We start from the raw sequence: 21,150 nt of genomic DNA, 5'->3' as shown, positions 1-21,150 counted from the left end.
TGACTGTGAAGGGTAGAATCAATCATAATTTTATGTAGAGAAATGCCTTTTTAGCATTTATGGGGAGGTCCATGTGTGACTCCCAAACAGGCTCATAAAAAGGTAAAGCAGTGCAAAGATACTCTTTAAAACGTTCTCCCCACCAAGATGGCTTCATTATCTGACACACTACACATTCAAGGGACTTTCCCTGGCTATGTCTCTTCATTGCTTTAGTAAGTAATTGCAGTAACCCAGGACTAATTTCTGAGAGTTATCTTTCTTGCACAGGGAGAACTTTTCATATTAAAGAACAATATTTTTAAAGAAAGATCAAATATCTTTAGGAATTCTAAAAAGAGAAATTGCCATTGGTGAGGATGTGGTTAGAAAAGGGGTGTGTAAAAAAAAATAAAAAAAAAAAATAAAAAAAAAAAAAATAAATAAAAAATAAATAAAAAAAGAAAAAAAAAAAAAAGAAAAGGGGTGTGTTCGTTCCTTCGTTGCCCCAAACCCAACTAATAATAACAGTTGTCTCACACCAAGACATAATTAGCTGAAATGGTTTAACAGGTCAGTTTTTCAATAGCCTTCATCCATTAAAGTTATTTTGGTCTCCGGATGTGTACATAGGTCCGCAAGAGGTTATCCTAAAATAACCTTAAAGAGATCACAATGTTTGAGCAGTTGAATTCAATAAACTTTGAATTGAACGAGGAAAAAGTCCACAAAAATACATTAATATGAATTTTAGACTGATTTAGGTAGACTGCCATTAGAAAAACTACCAGCTTTACAGCCATTGAAGAGCTTCATCCATAGCTGAGCGGGGTCTCTTGTTTGAGGGAAGGAGTGGGAGTAAATGGGAGAGAGGTATGCAAAATATGAAAAACTTTCCTGTCTCTTAGGCATTTTTATGATCCAGGCCATTCTTTGACAGTGATAGCTGGATTCTGCTCATTACATTGGATGAAGCTAAACACCTTTCTTTGGGGTACGATGAAATCTCAATTTCTGGACTCTAATATAAGAATCAAATTTGTCTTCACTCTCAAGGTCTACTTCCGGGCCACCTTGCACACTCGGGCATTTACCCTGAAATAATCCTGGTGCGAGTGTTTTCTGCTCTCAGTGTTTAGACTGGATTTGGCTTACTTCCACTTACTCTGAGTGTTGAACAGACTTGTGATTGCCTTCAATCAGAATAAATAAGGAGATTACTGTGGCACAACAAATAAATTATGGGCTAAGTCTTGTCATAATAATAGTTTTCATTTTTGTAACAGATTGGCTTGGGAGATCTTGAAGAATTTGCAAATATGGTTTCCTCTGTTTTGCTGATAGGAAAACAGTCTCTGGCTCCAGTTTAGGATTACAAATCTCAGGGACTCCAGCCTAAAACAGAGAACACACATTTTAGAAATTTGGACTTGGTTCATTAGAGCAGGATAATAAAAACATGACCGGGATCTGCATCCTTCTGCCATTTGGAGGAGGTGGATTTGCTGATTCTGCTAAAGAAATACTTGGCAAAGAATTTATTGTTTCCTGCTTTGAGACTTCGAAAGGATTTAGAAAACGCAGGATGTGAATCCTAAAAAAAATAATAGCAGGGGGTCATATGCTAACCGCCATCTCTAAGGATTATCTGGAAACAAATTTCCCATTTTGGACAGACACTTTTATTTAGGAAGTACAATCTATAAATAGGCTCTTCTTGGTTAAATATTCTCATACAATTAATCGAGTAATGTAATTGGCTGGCCTTAATAGGCATCAGCTCTATGGGCAGCATTGCTAAAGTTAACAGTTACGCTGGAGTTGGGACCAAGAGGCTGCAAATGAAGCCAGATGTACACACAGAGGGGCTGTAGACCCATCAGGGTTTCCTGGGGGAAATATTCATTAGACTGTGCATCTGGTAGAGTTCTTCAGAAATCACCTCCTAAGTGATCCTTTGGTATATCTAGTTTAAAACAATCCATCCCCCCCGACCTCAACCTCCACCCATTTGAAAAGCAAACAAACGTATGATTGTCTTAAATTAATATATTATCACTAAACATATTGCTCAGACAAAATGAAAGCTTCCAAAAGTTAGTGATGGAATGTAATGGAAACTTCCTTCTCCCTTATTGTTACAATAATATATAGGTGATGGTGGATTAAAGATGTTTGTATTTCTTCGATACTCTTTTTCATTAATACTTAAAATATTTCTTTAACCTCAATGGCACTGCCATTTTCTTGTCTATCTCCGCTCTCTGTGACTTTTCCTTCTTAAGCCCCTCTTTCTTTACATCAGAGTTTTTTCTCTTCTTAGATGATCCCCTTCATATCCATCGCAGAACTTGCTCTTGGGCCAGACCTCTCTGTTGAGGTCCATACGTTTATATCTAACCATCTATTGGCTATCTCCACCTTTCCCGTATTGAAACTGTCATTTTCCTCTTGTCCACATGTGACCAGCCTGTCTCACACTTGATGTTTCATTCTCAGTGAGTGACCACATCCCCAAATATCCAAGAAAAACCAACATTCCAGCTTGGTTCTTCTCTCTGTCATGTCTTCCAATTTCAATCAGCCACCAGAGGTGGCTTTTGTGACTTCATGAAACTCACCCCCATCTGTCCACTTCTTTCTGATTGCTCTTCTCCAACCTTAGGGTAGGCAATCATCCCCTGACCACTCTTCCCCTGTCCCCTCTGCCTCCCATATTGACCAATCCATTTTCAACGTACCAGTTGAGATAATCTTTATAAAATGCAAACCGGAACATGCCATTCCCTTTTATAAAAAAGTCTTCAATGACACCTCTGCCCCTTAGACATCAGGTCTTTCATTTACATTTTCTGCTTCTCTGAGCTCTTCTCCCCCTGCCCACCTTTCAGTGGCTATGAACTTCCTATAGGAGCCATTCAGATTTCTTTTCTAAACTATCATGGGAAGCACCTGCTCACTCTTAAAGTTCCTATGATAAATGGCAGAGGGCTTAATCACCTTTCTTCACCCACTCCTTTTCTGTAACATACTGGGCCAACCTCAACCTGTCCCACATTTAAAATGAGCTCAAAATTATTTGAACTTGGACAAAACATCTCTTAAGAGTGCTGCTTGGTAACTTTACGGTGCCATTTATTTTGACTAAATACCTCTTTTGAAACTACAACCTTCTGTTATTCTCTATGAGACAGCTCCTGACTATTTTTTTGCTGAATAATAGTGGCATGTGTCGCATTTGCCTTGTGTCTCTTTCTGAACTAAACCCAGTCTGTTCCTGGAGTTAGCCTGTCTGTTGACATACTAGGACATACTGGGCCTCTATGATGATCTGAATCCATTCTTTTTGTCTTCATTAACATGAGGTAGGAATGGGAGGATTCTTATTTGCAGTAAAAATTACCAAATACTAACTATTTTGGGGGGGGGTGACATCTGATCTTTAAAAGACAAATCTGTATGTTTATTTTTTCTCAGATTGGTATAGTTCCAGTTCGGAATGTGAGGTGGCAAGCTAAAATAAATCTGTAAGACTGATTTTTTGTTTACTCTTAAAACTCAGGGTCTTAAATCAATGTTTTTAAACAATCCTAGTTATACTCCAGTGCAATAGCAAAGCCCAAGGAAAAGCTCAAAACAACTCAGCTTACACTTATTGATTTACAAATTGAGGAGCTGATCTTATAAACAATGCACAGAGCATAGTCTGACTCAGATATCTCTAGGCTTTAACTTTGGCTTTTAATAGCTACATATATTAATATGTTGCTAGTTGGAAAGGTTAAAAAGAAAGAGTTTTAGAAGTTATGCCTTCTTACTATTGAAAGTAGAAAATTTAAAAAAGGAGAAAATTAAAATTTTACATATTCCTTATATATTAAGAATAAGGTCTGTTAACTTTCTATAGTGCCTTCCTTTAATATTTACTGTTTTAGTATTTATGTATGTAGTATGATACATATTTTTTTGCTACATAATATATACTCCGTTAGCATAATAAATAGTTGAATGAATGGAGAAATGTATATAAATGCAAGTAATTATACTTCCACATGTCTTGAAGTAAATATGATATTAACAAAAGCATACTATTCTATAAATCATCATCTCCTTGGATGCAACAATTTCCCTCTTGTTAAGCATCCACATAATTTCTTATTGTAAATAAATGCAAATATGATAGACCTTGGGTATATATCTTGCCTGCGTTTTTTTAAAATGACCGTTTCCTTAGGGTAATACATATTTTTTTAAAATATGCTTGATAAATACTACCAAACTGCTTTTCAGAAAAATGGTGTTTAATTCATGTGTTCGGTAAAACTGGCTGGGAGTATCTGTTGCGAAGTGCCTTGGTTACACTACACATCTTTATTTCAAAACATAACTTTTATGGTAAAGTCATCTTCTATTATTGGAATTTAAATTTCTTTTTATTTTATTTCTGTATTTTTTAGTAGTATGGCTAAACAGTTCTCACTTACCGTCTCTTGTACTTTTGTGGGTTTTCTCTGTGAATCTATTGACAAGGTATTTTTTCCCTAACATTTAGTGAACACCAAGCACCATTCTGAGGGTTTTACTTTTATTGATTTGCTTGATCCTCATAAGACCCCTATAAACAATAGGATACTCCTATAATCCCCTATTTTATAGAAATGAAATACATAGCTGAGATGATTTCTGATGTTGTCAAATCATTTTTTTTCTTATTAATTTTTATAAACTCTTTACATATTAAAACTGTTAGCCAGGTAGACAAAAGTGTAGCAGATAGTCCCATATTATACAAATTCCTTTTCTCAGGTTTATCAATAAATTTTATTTTGTGAAGTTCAATGATTGTACTATTCAACTCATCAAAACCTTAAGTTCATAGGGTTATTATTTATATATTATCCCTGTCTTTTGTGTTTTTGTTTGTTTATTTGCCTCTTTTGTTCATTTATACTTCCTGTTGATTTGGAAATAATGTGTTATGTGAAATGAGAATGTCCCTTACTTTTCCTTCCATAATCGATAAAGTTTCCACTGATTTGTAGTACTCACTGAAGTATACTGAGTACATGTACCTGAGTATGCATGTATATGTACATATACCCAAGTCTATTTTGAAACATTACTTAACATTTTTTGTCACATGATATTTATTTCTAAATCATATTGTTTTCCTTATTGTGGTTTGGAAATCATTTTATTACATGAGATGACAAATAATCCCTTGTTATATTTCCTTGGAAATGTTTTGGTCTGCTTCGCTGACCACAAAACAAAAACAAGTCCTGTTGGATTTGAATAAAATGAAACACACATATTACAATAAAAGAGAACGTATTTTTGTTTTACTTTATCTTCATGTAATTTGTGATTAAATGTTACAGTATGCAATTAGTTTTCAGGAATGAAAAGGAAATATAAACATATCAGTAAGGAGAAAATAGGTTCTACTGTTGATGTCTTCACTGTTAGCTTTCATCCAGGAACTAGATGATTTGGGGGGACTGACATTAGTGATTTGAAAGAACTGGAGGAACACCCAGGCAGTGCTGAGCTTCTTGGTCAGTGCTTACCAATTCTGCGTGTAGATACTCTGGGAGGGCAAAGGAAGATCCTGTTTCCTGTCAACTGACAGGTTTTCTTTCTTCTCAGTCCATACAATATGGCTGAACTAGTGGTTAAGTTTGCCAGCCCCACGAGGTTCTTTAAATTTTCATCTTTTTCGTTGTCTTCTTAGGTTTTAAGTAACTAAGTAGAGTCTCTGTTTGAAAATGAATGTCTTGGGGCGCCTGGGTGGCGCAGTCGGTTAAGCGTCCGACTTCAGCCAGGTCACGATCTCGCGGTCCGTGAGTTCGAGCCCCGCATCAGGCTCTGGGCTGATGGCTCGGAGCCTGGAGCCTGTTTCCGATTCTGTGTCTCCCTCTCTCTCTGCCCCTCCCCCGTTCATGCTCTGTCTCTCTCTGTCCCAAAAATAAATAAAAAACGTTGGGAAAAAAAAAAATTAAAAAAAAAAAAGAAAATGAATGTCTTCTTAGCTTCTCTTAGGATAATGACAGATTTTAAAGCAGTACTCAGAACCAAGTCTCACTAAACTCTTCAGGTATTTCCATTTAGGGGAAACGTACACACCATTTCAAAGTAAAAAGTTAATCTTGTATGCTTCTACCCTTTATTTTTTTTTTCTTCTTAATTCGAGAGGGAGTGGGGGCGAGAGAGAATCTTAAGCAGGCACCACGCTCAGCATAGAGCCCAAATGGAGCTAGATCCCATGACCCTGGGATCATGACCTGAACTGAAATTAAGAGTCAGACACTCAACTGACTGAGCCACCCAGGTGTCCCATTTCTACATCTTTTTAATTATATCTGTAAAAGTGGATATAAAATATTTCCCTGAAGTGAGTCTGGACAAGACACTTAGTCTCCACGTTCATTCTCAGGAAAAGAGTAAAGGAGCAGTCAGAAGATGATGTTTTTTCCTCGGTGGTTTGTAAACATGCTATGGTGTATGGGCAAAGTGTATTTCACAAAATTTCACTGAGCCTCCTAGATGAATTTATTTCTCTATCATCTCCATCTTCAATTTAGTAAGAAAATCCATTTTTTTCTCTCCTATATCCCCACCATTATATAGTTTCCAGATATATTCTGCTTTCTTACATAATAGCATCAACTTATATCTAATGTTTGACATGTTTATTCTGTTTCAAACTTCTATAGCTGGTGATACTTATAAGTAATTTTGAAATAAAATGGTAATATAGGATCTATGTCTTTTATTTACCTCATATATCCTTTAATTAGTTGGAGCTTTTCCATGCTTCCGTGATGACTTAGATGAGCTAAGTCAACATTTATACTATGGGTAACATCTAAGGGTATGTGAGGATGCACATGAAAGTTTCATATGGCAAATATGTTGATAAAGGTAGTATTTCTGAAAATTTCAATTGGTGGATTTTATGGAAGGTTTTTTTTTTTTTTTCAGATACCGTGCTTTAGCTATTGTCTAAATAATTCAGTTTTTAAAATGTCTTCCAAAGTTATGTAATAGGATTTACGTATTTGATTAGTGTCTATCAGAAAGTTGTTCTGAATTGTACGGGTACTGTAATTGCTCCAAGAGTATGTCTCAGTGACAGTGTTTAAATGTTATAGCTCAGTCAGGATAGATTATGATCCTATGTAATGGATTTTGGTTTTATTTTCATTTTTTAAACGTTTATTTATTTATTTTGAGAGAGAGAGAGAGAGAGCGCGCGCGAGAGAGACATTGCAAGTGAGGGTGGGGCAGAGAGAGGGAGAGAGAATCCCAAGTAGGCTGTACACAGTCATCACAGAGCCTGATGGGAGCTCAGTCTCCTGAACCCTGAGATCATGACCTGAGCCAAAATTGAGAGTGGAACACTTAACCCACTGAGCCACCCAGGCATCCCCTGTGCAATGTCTTTTATGCAAAAATGTTTCATTTATTGTTTGTCTGACCTTTGCTAGGTATCACACCAGATTTTTCAACACACACACACACACACTTTACATCACTTTTCTCTACTTCATTTTTCATAGACATGATCATGTGAAACATAGATGTGATTAGAGATATAAAAACTAAAACTTGAAATGTTATCACTACTTGAAGGTCATACAGGTCATAAGTGGTAGAGCCCGCATTAGAACATACACATATTTGAATCTTTTCTTATGCTTAATCGAATATGTAAATAAAATCCCTGTAAATAGACTCCCTGAATAGTTTGATTAGTACATATGTGTCACTAAATCACCTTCTAAGGAATTGGGTTAAAATTACATGAAGCCAGGAGGCATTTCCACATGTATTTTTACCTATTTGACCTAGTTTTCTACATGTATTTTTGCCTACTGTATCTAATAGGACTTTATTTGTTTATTTATTTATTTTTCATTTTCTAATATATCTAATAAAACATAGACATCTTGAATGCAATGGGAGTTATACATGTTAACTTTGATCAATGTCGCTGAAATACCCTCCAGTTTACAGCCCTGCTTCATTCTCTCCCAGTGATAAAGACTAAATTTCCAGAATGCAGCAGAGCAACCATCTTTTTGGCATTGGCCATATGGTATGGTTGTTGCAGAACTAGGTTGTTCTGGCCTGAATCTATGAGTGAAAGAAGATCTTTGGTCACAAAACTTTTGGGAGAGAATCTAAACTCATGCAGTCTGTATCATCGAGATGGGTTGTGTTTTTAATACAATTAACCTAACCCAATAGAAATTAAACACTTGTGGTGAATTATGACTAATTATTTGAGGTGTCACCAGTTATAAAGTTAAGGAATACATACTTGGAATGGTTTACTAAGTTTTTTTTTTTTTTTAATTTTACAAATGGCAGTAGAATCTAGGATGCTCTGATATATTCTAACTTTCATTTGATAAACTGCCTTGAATGACAGAGAAGGTATAAGTGCAATGCAAAAAATATACCTACTGTGAATATACATATTGTGTGTGGTTGTATGTATATGTACATGTGGGTGTTTGGCAGTGGTGATGAAAGTTACAGGTAGCTAAAATGCTTGTACTCTTTGGCATTACAGATACTGACTTCAGGTTGGTTAAGTCACAAATACATGTTCACAATTTAAAGTTAGCCCCAAAAATGATATAAAACATAACTTCTAAACCAGTAGAGGGGAAAAAGCTAATAAAGAAAGTTCGATCAATACAAGAGAGTACAGGAAATTAGAAAAGAGAATCAAAGAACAAGCAGAGTAAGAAGGAAGCACACAAAAGTTGGTAGAAATAAATCCAAATATATTAGTAATCACCATCATCCATCATGAGTGCTAGGATAGAGGGCAAGTCGAAAATTGCTGATATAGATGATATTGTGCAACCAAGGATCTTGGTAGAAATCCTGAAATATTGGAAACACACAAAAGCATTCTGATCACAGCATAATGGCTAATCTAGTGTTTGACCTGAGATAACTCTGGGTAAAATTTCACATATGTTGAGCATCAGTAAGATTTCCATATTACCTATGCTAAAATGACTTGCACCTCAATTTAATGAGTTTTTCCAAATCATTTCCTCTCGCAGTACCCTGTTATTTTCCTACTATCATTTGTAACTGTATAGCACAATTTTCTATATTAGTTTAATAGCTGTCTTTGTAAGCAGTCAGTATTCCTGCCAAAGCAGAGACTACTTCCCTTTTGTTCTGTAGAATTTTCCCAATGGCTGGCATAAGTAGAACATTGATACATATCGAATGAGTAAATAAATGCCATTGACTGATTGAGATAAGTTTTACCCTACAGGATAAAAAAAAGCAAGCCATCCAGATACGTTGTCATAGTAACATGCCTGAAAAATGCCATTATAAGAGCTATATGGCCCTTTGCAACTGAAGTACGTATGTTCTGCAACTATATCTGGACAATTATAATCAGAGATTTTTAGCAGAATTATACTCATTCTGGTTTTTCAAGTATCATGTGGCGCATTTAACAATTGTATTAATTAATTCATTTTAAATTCATTATAAAGAATAATTGATCAACAGTGTTATATTAGTTTCGGATGTACTGATCTGAAAATTCTATATATTACTTAGTGCTCACCACGGTAAGTCATTTGTCATCATACAGTGTTATTACAATATTATTAACTGTATTTCCTACGCTGCAGTTTGCATCTCTCCAACTTACTTGTTTTGTGACTGGAAGTCTTCATCCCATTAATCTAATTTCCCATCCCCACAACCACCTCCCCAATGGTAAGCATCAGCTCACTGAATTTAGAGGACTGTTTTTATTTGGTTTGTTTCTTAGATTCCACCTATAAGTGAAACAATATGGTGTTTGTCTTGGTCTCTTTTTACTTAGGATAATAAGCTCCAGGTCCATCTATATTGTTGCAAATGGCAAGATTTCATTGGCTAACTAATGTTCCATTTTATCTGAATAAATAAATAAATAAATAAATAAATAAATAAATACCTCCAACATCTTCTTTATGCATTCATCTATAAATGGATGCTTCCATATCTTGGCTATTGTAAATAATGTTGCAATAAACAGGGTGCATGTATTGTTGTTTTGTTTTTTTTGTTTTTTGTTTTTTTTTTGAATCAGTGAGGTTTTTTTTTCCTCCTTTGGGTAAATACCAGTAGTGGAATTACTGGAGCATATGGTATTTCTATTTGTAATTTAAACAAAAATTTAATGTTTATTTTTTAGAGAGAGAGAGAGAGACAGAGACAGAGTATGAGCTGGGGAGGGGCACAGAGGGAGACAGAATCTGAAGCAGGCTCCGGGCTCTGAGCTGTCAGCACAGAGCCTGATGTGGGCTCAAACCCACAAACCGTGAGATCCTGACCTGAGCTGAAGCCAGATGCTTAACTGACTGAGCCACGCAGGCACCCCCTCTTTTTAATATTTGAGGCGCCACCATACTACTTGTCAGTGTGGTTGCACCAATGTACATTCCACCAACAGTGCACAAGGGGTCCCTTTTCTCCACATCATCAGCAACACTTGTTATTCCTTTTCTTTTTGTTACTTGCCGTGAGAACTGGTATAAGGTAACATCTCGTTGTGGTTTTGATTCGCATTTTCCCTGATGAGTGAAAATGAATATCTTTTTATGTATATGTTGAACATTTGAGTCTTTCAAAGCCACATCATGTGTCATTCAAAGTCACTGTTTCAATGAGAAAAAATGAAATATGGCCTTTTGTAGCAACGTGGATGGAACTGGAGAGTGTGATGCTAAGTGAAATAAGCCATACAGAGAAAGACAGATACCATATGGTTTCACTCTTATGTGGATCCTGAGAAACGTAACAGAAACCCATGGGGGAGGGGAAGGAAAAAAAAAAAAAAGAAGTTAGAGTGGGAGAGAGCCAAAGCATAAGAGACTCTTAAAAACTGAGAATAAACTGAGGGTTGATGGGGGGTGGGAGGGAGGGTAGGGTGGGTGATGGGTATTGAGGAGGGCACCTTTTGGGAAGAGCACTGGGTGTTGTATGGAAACCAATTTGACAGTAAATTTCATATATTAAAAAATAAAAAGTCACTGTTTCCTTGTTGGTCTGGATGATCCATCGGTTGATGTAAGTGGGGGTGTTAAATTCCCCTACTGTTACTGTAATACTGTCAATTTCTCCATTTCAGTATTTTGGTACCTCTATGCTGGGTACATAAATATTTACAACTGTTGTATCCTCTTGTTGGAATGATTCCTTTATCATTATGTAATGGCCTTCTTTGTCTCTTGTTACAGTATTTATTTTAATGTCTATTTTGTCTGATAATAGTATGGCTTTCCCAGCTTTTATTACATTCTATTTGCATGGAATATCGTTTTCCATTTCTTCACTTTTAGCCTATGTGTCTTTAGTCTGAAGTGAATCTCTTATTGACAGCATACAGATGGATCTTGTTTTTTGATTCATTCGGTCACACTGTGTCTTTAGATTGAAGCATTTATTCCATTTATATTTAAAGTAATTATTTATAGGTATGTATATATTATCATTTTGTTTGTTTTCTGGTTGTTTTTGTAGTTCTCCGATCCTTTCTTTTTCTCATACTCGCTTTCGTTGAGATTTATTGACTTTCTTTTGAGTTAAGCCTGAGTTCCTTTCTGTTTTTTGTGTAGTTTTTCTATAGTTTTATGGTTTGTGGTTCCTGTGAGGTTCATATGTAGCATCCTATGTATGCATTAAGCAGTCTGTATTAAGTTTATGGTTGCTTAAGTTTGAACACATTCTAAAAGTACTACATTTTTACTTTCCACTCTACATTTTATTTATATGATGTCATACTTCATGTCTTTTTGTGTCTGCCTTAACTAATTTTTACAGACATAATTGATATTACTATTTGTGTCTTTTAATCTTCATAGCTTATTTATAACTAATTGATCTAGTACATTTAGTGTATGTTTGCTTTTACCAGTGAAATTTTTTCTTTTATAATTTTCTTAATTCTAGCTATGGCCTTTTCTGCTATAAAAGTCCCTTTTATGTTTCTCGTAAGGCTGGTTTACTGGTAATGAACTCCTTTAACTTTTGTTTGTCTTGAAAATTCTTTCTCTCTCTTCTTCAATTCCGAATGATAGCCTCATGGGTAGAGGACTTTTGGTTGCAGGTTATTTTTAGCACTTTGAACATACCCTACTACTTCTTTCAGGCCTGCAAAGTTTCCGCTGAAAATTTGTTGATAGTTTTATGTGGTTTCCCTTGTTGGTAACTATTTGCTTTTCCCCTGCTGTTTTTAATATTCTCTCTCTCTCTCTCTCTCCCTCCCTCTCCCCCTCTCCCCCTCTCCCCCTCTCCCTCTCGCTCTCCCTCTCCCTCTCCCTCTCCCTCTCCCTCTCGCTCTCGCTCTCGCTCTCGCTCTCCCTCTCCCTCTCCCTCTCGCTCTCCCTCTCCCTCTCCCTCTCGCTCTCCCTCTCCCTCTCCCTCTCCCTCTCCCTCTCCCTCTCCCTCTCCCTCTCTCCCTTTTGCCATTTTAATTATTATGTGTCTTAATATGGACCTTCTTGGATTCATCTTTACAGGTTCTCGGTGCTTCTTGGAACTGGATATCTGCTTCTTTCACCTGATGAGGGAAGTTTTCAGCTATCATTTCTTCATAGAAGTTTTCTGTCCCTTTTTTGTTCTGTTCTCCTGTTGGACTCCTATAATGCAAATGTTAGTATGCTTGATTTTCCTTGGATGTTTCAGCCTATCCTCATTTTTTAAATTCTTTGTTTGGCTGTTCACCTTGGCTGCTTTCCATTACCCTATTTTCAGATTGCTGACTCATTCTTCTGCCTTCTTTAGTCTAGTGTTTTTTCTTTGCAGTGTGTGTGTGTGTGTGTGTGTGTGTGTGTGGTGTTGGGGGGGCGGGGGCGGTGAGCAGGCAGAAGTTTATTAGAATATAAGACCAGAAAGGAAGAATAGTATGAAAACTCTTTTTCTGGAGAGGGGGCATTTAAAACTCAATACCCCCTTGTAGTGTATTTTTTTTAAATTTCAATTATTGTATTCTTAAACTTTCATTCTTTTTTATGTATTTTTTTCTATCTCTATGTTAAAGTTTTCATTGAGTTAATTCACTCCCAAATGATGTGAGCATTTTTAGGACCATTACTTTGATCTCTTTACCAGGTAGATTGCTTATCCTTGTTTTTTTTTAGTTAATTTTTTAAAGTTGTGTGTGTGTGTGTGTGTGTGTGTGTGTGTGTGTGTGTATTTTGAGCATATTCCTTTTTCTCCTCATTTTGTTTGACTTTCTGTGATTGTTAGATATTAGATAGGTCAGCTACGTCTCGTGGTGGTGAAAGTAGTGGGTTTGTTGGAAGGCATCCTGTGGCGCCCAGTAGCACAATCCCCCCTGGTCTCCAGAAACTGGTGCTCCAGGGATGTCCCCTGTGTGGGGTGCATGTGTCCTCCTGTTATGCTAAGGATGCACTAGCTAGCAGGCCTGGCCCTAAGGCAGCTGGCTGAAAAGCCTGGCTATAGCAGTTGCTGTCCTCTGGTGGGTGATGTCAGCCTTTAGCATAGCTGGCTGAGGGGCCTGGCAGTAACTGTTGTAGGTTTGCCAGTGGCTGGGGCCGCCTACCCTCCCTGGGACAGGAGTTGTTTTGGAGGGATGCTGGTCTCAGCCAAGGTTGTCTCCTGGGTTAGGTAGGGTGGGAGTCAATTTGGAAAGGCACCCTGTTGGGGTAGCGCCACAGGAGAACACCAGGGTGAGTGAACAGTGCTGTCAGGTAGATTGGGGAATGTTAGAACTGGTTTCTTCCAGCATCTGACCAACTAGGCTGAAGGAAGGCATGAAAAATGGGACCCACCCTGGTAAAAGTTTCTACCATCCCTACCCATCTGGTGCTCACTCTAAAATTAATTAGTAAATCTTTTCGTGTACTAGTAGTGCTTTCAAACTGCTGTCCCTGTGTTGAGTCTTGGACCTAGTGAGTGTAGTGTATTGGCCCTTGAAGAGTGGAATCTTGGTTTCCTGTAGCCAACTGGGTCTTCTGAAGTTAAGCTCAGCTGGTTTTGAAGGCTCCCAGAGTTAAGCCTCACCGATTTTGAAAGCCAGACATTAAGGGTGCTCACATTTCTGGTTCAGATCCCCAGGACTGTGGGGTTGAGGGTTGTCCATTCTGAGGCTTGATCCCCTTGCTCCTCTGGTAGGACCTCTTCACCTCTGATATCTCTCCCACTTGTGGGTTTCCCTGCAGGAGTTTGGTTCCCCTCCTACACCTCTTGATGTGAGTCTCTGTATATCGTTGCCTGTGGGAACACGATTCTGCTAGTCTTTAGGTTGTTTTCAAAAAGTTGCAGTATATATAGTTGTAGCCCTGGTATATCTGTGGAAGGAGGTGAGCTCAAAACCTCCTACTCTCCTATCTTTCCCGAGTCTCCTTCGTGTGTGGCATTCTTAACATATTTTGTCAAATCACGTAGACTTTGTATATGTTTTGAGAGCCATGAGCAACAAGGACTTGTTTTGCTGACGTGCAACTCCCAGTTTATGTATAACACTAGTGGAAGTTGAAATTCCTGGCTGTTCTCCGTTGTCTGTGAGTTAGCCTCATAGCAATTAACACAATTTGTAATTACTTATTTATTGTGTTTACATGTGATTAACATCTGTACTTCCTTGAGGCAAGGATGATTATCCTCACAGATACATATATTTTCTTGTACCCTATCAGGATGGTTATTTGTCCCAGCATTATATAATCTTTTAAAAAGGGAGTCATAGAGTCTGTGCATTTGTAATGATCTTACCATTATTTCAAAATGTTCTTGGGTAGCATTAAATTTTACTCTACATTCCAGGAGTATTTTTATTCTCCTCGAGGGTGTTGGTATGGGTTTACATGAAAAATTGTTTTCAGTTCAGAGTGGAAAAATTCTAGAAAAAACTAACGTACCTATGAACCCAATTGAAAGGAAATTTTCCAGAGTAAGCACTATCATAAAATTAGTATCAGAATTCACAGCTATAGTTTTGTTCCACATTTTCTTCATTGATCGTATAGTGCCTTTATACAGTAATAAATATGCTAAATAGGAAAATGACTAAATAAAATTTTATATATGTGTAAAATCTATTCTAAAATACACATTTTACCAAAATTAAATAGGGTAAGATTGAATCATGAATATTTGAAACCTGGAACACAGTGTGTCACACATAAATCAAATGTTACATCTTCCTTCATTTTGTAAAGTAATTTCAATTCAGATGTAGTTACTATATAGTTTTATATTAGTTTTGGATGTACAACATAGCAATTCAACAATTGCATATATTATTCTGGGCTCATCAAGGTAAGCGTACTTTTAATCCCCTTCACCTATTTCACCAATTCCTCCACCCACCTCCCCTCTGGTGGCCATCGGTTTGTTCTCTATGGTTAAGAGTCTGTTTCTTGATTTGTCTCTCTCTGTCTCTTCCCTTTGCTCATTTGTTTTGCTTCTTAAATTACCATATGAATGAAATCATTTGTATTTGTCTTTCTCTGACAGACTTATTTCAGTTGGCGTTATACTTTCTAGATGCATCCACCTTGTTGCAAATGGCAAGATCTCATTCTTTGTTTATGGCTGAATAACGTTCCGTTATATATATATATATCACATCTTCTTCATGCATTCGTCGGTTGGTGGACCCTTAGGCTGCTTCCATACTTTGTCTATTGTAAATGATGCTTCAGTTAGCACAGGGATGCATCTACCTCTTTGAATTAGTGTGGATACATACACAGTGGTGGGATTACTGGACACAGTGTAGTTATATTTTTAATTTTTTGAGGAACCTCTATACTGTATTCCAGAGTGGCCACACCAGTTTGCATTTTCATCAGTTTGTGAAGGTTCCTTTTTCTCCATATCTTCACCAATAGTTGTTTCTTGAGCTTTTGATTTTAGCTATTCTGACCAGTGTGAAGTGATAACTCATTGTGGTTTTGATGTACATTTCCCTGATGATTAGTGATGTCTAGTATATTTTCATGTATCTGTTCACCATAGGTAGGTCATCTTTGGAGAAATGTCTGTTCATGTCTTTCATCAACTTTTTAAAATTTATCAACAGGTAAATGGACACATAAATTGTGATATATGCATACAATAAGCAAAAGAAATAAACTACTAATGCACACTACAACATGAATGAATCTCAAAAATAATAAATACAGTATGACTGTATTGATATGAAATGTTAAAAGTGTAAATCTATAGTTAGAGTAAGGAGGGGATAGGAGGGGCTCAGGTTATATTTACAAGTGTATAAAATGAGTCTCTCAGAGATGATGGCTCATTATCTTGATTGTAGTGATAGTTTCAAAGTCATAGTCAAAGGTCCAAACTTATTAATTTCTATCCTTTTAAATATGTGCAGTTTATTACATTTCAGTTTTATCTAAATAAAACTGTATGAAACAATAAAATAATTTTCTTGACCATCTCTAATTCAAGATTTAATCAGGAAGCTTTATTTTAACCTTCAAAGTTGACATAATCTAGGATTTTAGATACAGTTTGTTATTATTGAATAGTTGCCTTTGATTTTTAACGCTCTTTCAATACCTAGGCTTAATATTTTAACTTCTTACACTGCTTATAATTAAATCTTTATTCCATAACTTCTCAATTTTTGAGAATATTATTATTCATTTGTTGCTTTCCTGGATTATAACTTGAGGCATTCATATGCACAGTGGTGTATTTTCTGAGACATTCCAGAATCATACATTTGTGTTCTTAGATGAGACATGCTTGTGTAAAACATTTGGGGAATTTGCTTCTGCTTTCAGAGGTCTATAAAATATCCCCAGTGTTTCCTGGTATGGAACCCTTCTTTGTAGGTAACATTTTCTTCCTGTAGATTCTTGGAATAACTTTAGTGTCCAACTCTTGATTTTGGCTCAGGTCATGATCTCATGGTTGTGAGATGGAGCCTCCATCAGGCTCCCTGTTGGGCATGGATCCTGCTTAGGATTCTCTCTCTCCCTTCCTTCTGCCCCTCCCCCACTCAAGGACACACTAAAAAATATATTAATCATGCAATGTCTAGATATGGGGTTCCTTTCTGTTAATTGTGGTATTAAGTGGACCCTTTTGATTTTAAGACATTCCATAGTTTGAGTTCTCTTATTTTTTGTTTCCTTTATTGTTGATGTCTACTCTACTTGTTATTTTCTTTTCTCCAGGAACTACAGTTCTCTATTAATTAAATGTCTATTTTTTGTCCTCGACTCTGTTACCTTTTCAACTAATACCTTCTTTTATTAATCCTCGTTTGATTTCCTACAGTATCAGTTCTCCTTTTACTACCTTTAAAGCAAAATTATAATCTGTATCACAATAGGAAATACTTCCTTTTCTTATCCATTTTTTCATCTCTTCCTCCACTTTAATTAGCTCCTTTTTACCTCATATTTAAGTTTTTATTTAAATTCCAGTTAAAATACAGTGTATTAATAGTTTTAGATGTACAGTTTAGTGATTCAGTACTTATATACAACACCCAGTGTATATCACAAGTGCACCTAATCCGTATCACCTATTTAATCCATCTCCCCATTTACCTCCATCTGGTAACCCTCACTTTATTCTTTATAGTTAAGAGTCTCTTTCTTAGTTTGCCTCTCTCTCTCTCTCTCTCTCTCTCTCTCTCTCTCTCTCTCTCCCCCTTTGCTTGTTTGTTTTGTTTCTCCAGTTCCCCATAGGAGTGAAGTAATATGATATTTGTCTTTCTTTGACTGACTCATTTCACTTAGCATAATACTCTCTAGCTCCATCCATGTCATTGCAAATGGCAAGATTTCATTATTTTTATGGCTGAGTTATGTTCCATTGTGTATATATATCACATCTTCTTTATCCATTTATCAGTTCATGGACACTTCAGCTGTTTCCATAATTTGGCTATTGTAGATTATGCTGCAGTAAACATTAGGTGTATGTATCCCTTTGAATTAGTAATTTTGTATTCTTTGGGTAAATAACTAGTAGTGTAATTTCTGGATCATGGGGTAGTTCTATTTTTAACTTTTTGAGGAATATCCATACTCTTTTCCAGAGTGGCTGTACCAGTTTAAATTCCCATCAGTAGTGCAAGAGATTTCTCCTTTATTCTCAGCAATACCTGTTGTTTCTTGTATTGTGGATTTTTAGCCATTTTGACAGGTTTTGAGGTGATATCTCATTGTAGTTTTGATTTGTATTTCCCTGGTGATTAGTGATGTTGACCATCTTTTCATGTATCTTTTGGCCATCTGGATGTCTTCTTTGGAAAAATATCTATCTGTGTCTTCTTCCCATTTTTAATTGGCTTATTAGTTTTTGGAGTGTCGAGTTTTATAAGCTCTTTATATATTTTGGATACTAACCCTTTATAAGATACATCATTTATAAATATTTTCTCTGATTCAGTAGGTTGTCTCTTAGTTTTGCTTGTTGTTTCCTTTGTTGTGCAGAACCTACCTCTTCCTTATTGAGAAGGAAATAAAAACCCTCAGAAAGCCTTCAGGAACTGTGTCTCATAAACATAGATCTCAACTCACAGTTGTTTGCATTTAAATATATAACAGTTAATTAGACTCAGTGACATCCCAAGAATGGCAAAGTAGAAAGCCCCAGGCCATCCTTACTCCCACAAACACACTAATTGAACAACAATTTACAGATAAAATCCTTTTGAGAAATTCAGAAACTAAATGAAAGTCTCTTGCCCTCTGGAAAAACAGAAAACCAGACTCACTGAAGCTGGTAAGGAGATATGGCACACTCTCTCAACATTCCCTTACCTGAGTCAATGCCATAGGATCAGAAAGAGACCTCGAAGCTCCTAGCTTCTCCCAGAGGAGGGACAGTGTTGCTTTGCATGTCTAGCTCCCCAACTTTCCAAGGGGGTTCCCCAGAGGATTTATCTCAGTTCTGCAAGTCTTGGAGCTCAGATGGGTCCACTGCAATCTAGCATCTTGTGGGAGAACACAGACAATAGCTTGGGCTGGAAGATGCCATAACTTTCCCTCATGGCTCCCCATAGAGTGAGATAACAAAAAGGAAACTAAAGGCATATAAAGAACATTTCAACCTGAAACAGCAGAATATACATTTTTCTCAAGTGTACCTGATTCCTTCTCTGGGGAAAATCACATGTTACTTCACAGAACAAATCTCAATGAATTTAAGGTTAAAGTTATATTTTCTATCTTTTTGGACCACAGTGGGATAAAATAACAAATCAAGAGCAGAAGGAAATCTTGAAGATTCACAAAAATGTGGAAATGAAACAACATACTTTTGAGCAATTATTTGGTAAAAGAAAAAAATTTATAGAAATTGCAGAATACCTCAAGACAAATGAAAATGAATAAAAATACTATCACTTAAAGGATGCAGCATAATCAGTATACAGAAGGACACTCACAGGGATGAACAAGTACACTAAAGGAGAAGAAAGGTTTCAAATAAAATACCTAACTTTACACTTACTTGAATGAGCTGGAAAAAGAATAACAAACCAAGGCCAAACTTAGTGGAAGGAAGAAAATAACAAAAGTAAAAGCAAAAATAAATGAAATAGAAAATAGGAAAACAATGGGAAAAAATCAATAAAACTGAGTTTTTTTAAAAAAGATAAACAAAATTGATCAACCCTTAGCCAAACTGAGAGCAAGGGAAGACTAAAATCAGAAATGAAGGAACATTACAAATGATAACACAAAAATGAGAAGGATTTTAAGAGACTATAGGCTAACTGGATAGTCCAGAACAAGTGGATAAATTCCTAGAAGTACACAATGTTTCCAAAGTAAATCATAAGGAAAGGGAATACATGAACAGATCCATAGTTGGTATGGTATAGAGATTGAATCACTATTCAAAAACTTTCCATCAAAGAAAAACCCGGGATCAGATGGCTTCACTGTTGAATTCTACCAAATACTTAAAAAAAAAAAAAAAATCCTGTGAATCAAGTCAATCCTTCTCAGGTGCTTGCAATAAATTCAAACGAATCTAAGCAGTTAAGAATTAAGTATATATAAAATAATAGGGTCTAAACCAGCTGGTTACCAAGATCACTTGGGAGTCCTTTAAAAGGTAGAGATTGCAGAGTCTCTTCCCCAGAGGGTAGGATTCATCAGTTGGCAGGTGGAGGTCTTGTAATCAGAATCTTAAAAATCTGTTTCTGATAGAGTTTGGTTTTCACTTAGATGGCAGCCCCTTAGGAGAGGTGGTCTATTCCCAGGAGAATGGTGGGCAGGTTCCAGCTCCTTGTGATACTTCCGGTGTTCTTCCCCGCCCCCGCTTTTCTTCTTGTGATCTCACAACTGCTCCCCCTTTTAAAGCTGTATTGAGATACGTCTGGATTTACAAAGAGGGGTTGTCCTGAAAACAGCCCTCCAGAATAACTTAGGGGTTTAGGGGTGGCTTCCTGGTATACTTCGTAGTTCTCCTTGTTGTCTACTTACAAACCATGAACAAGAATTGCTCCTTCTGTAGAAAACTCCTGCTCTTTTTTTTTTTTTTTTTTTTTTGGTCATAGCTATCTCTTTCGCAGGGTCTAAAATCAAATGATCTACGATCTACTTTTCAAATAGTAACTGAATAAGAATGGACATGGTTTTGAGTTTTTCGTTTGTTTTCTTTGTCAATGTCTAGTAACCAACAGACAACAAAAGGAATGAAAAAAGTTCACCAAGGCTTTAAGGTCTAAAACTAGCTGTGTCTTCTTTGAAGTGTAGCTGTTAAAGCCATCTTTTTTTCCCCTCTCTTTTAACTTTCCTTGAGAGTTAGAGACAGCTAGGCAAGGCTTCCAGCTACATTTTTATTCCTTGAATTAATGTATCAACACTTTCTCACCTTTTAAATCCTCTTTTTCATGCTCCCTTGTCTTTGATTTTACCCCAGTTCACATACATAGGGTCAGGTAAACCAGGCACTGTGGGTGCCTCGCTGAGCCAAGGAGGCAAGATGGTTTCTCTTAGCAGAAAATACAGAAATGGAAAATGTAATATCATGGTTCTTATATGGTGCCGTAACTTGGATGGCCTCAGATTAAATGGGCAATCACTTCCAGACTATCACAGTTCTTGTACAGTGGAGGCATCTGGCTCAATGCTTTTGGAGTACATTAGCCCTGTGCAGAGTTTGTTGGAGGTGATTCCTAGA

At 36.6% G+C, this 21,150-nt stretch overlaps 1 long non-coding RNA gene across 1 annotated transcript; it reads right to left on the bottom strand.

Annotated features, from left to right (window-relative positions):
• Positions 1-1,232: 1,232 nt before the first annotated feature.
• LOC125935418 (uncharacterized) lies at positions 1,233-20,261 on the bottom strand. The gene is made up of 3 exons (XR_007461657.1): positions 20,053-20,261; positions 18,780-18,952; positions 1,233-1,374 (listed from the first exon to the last, which is right to left on the bottom strand). It is a non-coding gene; the product is annotated as an uncharacterized LOC125935418 (long non-coding RNA).
• Between the last annotated feature and the right edge of the window lie 889 nt (positions 20,262-21,150).

This window comes from Panthera uncia (genome assembly GCF_023721935.1).
Source record: "Panthera uncia isolate 11264 chromosome A1 unlocalized genomic scaffold, Puncia_PCG_1.0 HiC_scaffold_17, whole genome shotgun sequence".
Classification (NCBI taxonomy): domain Eukaryota; kingdom Metazoa; phylum Chordata; class Mammalia; order Carnivora; family Felidae; genus Panthera; species Panthera uncia.
Note: the sequence above shows the minus strand (reverse complement) of the source record. Positions and strands in the feature narration are given on the sequence as shown.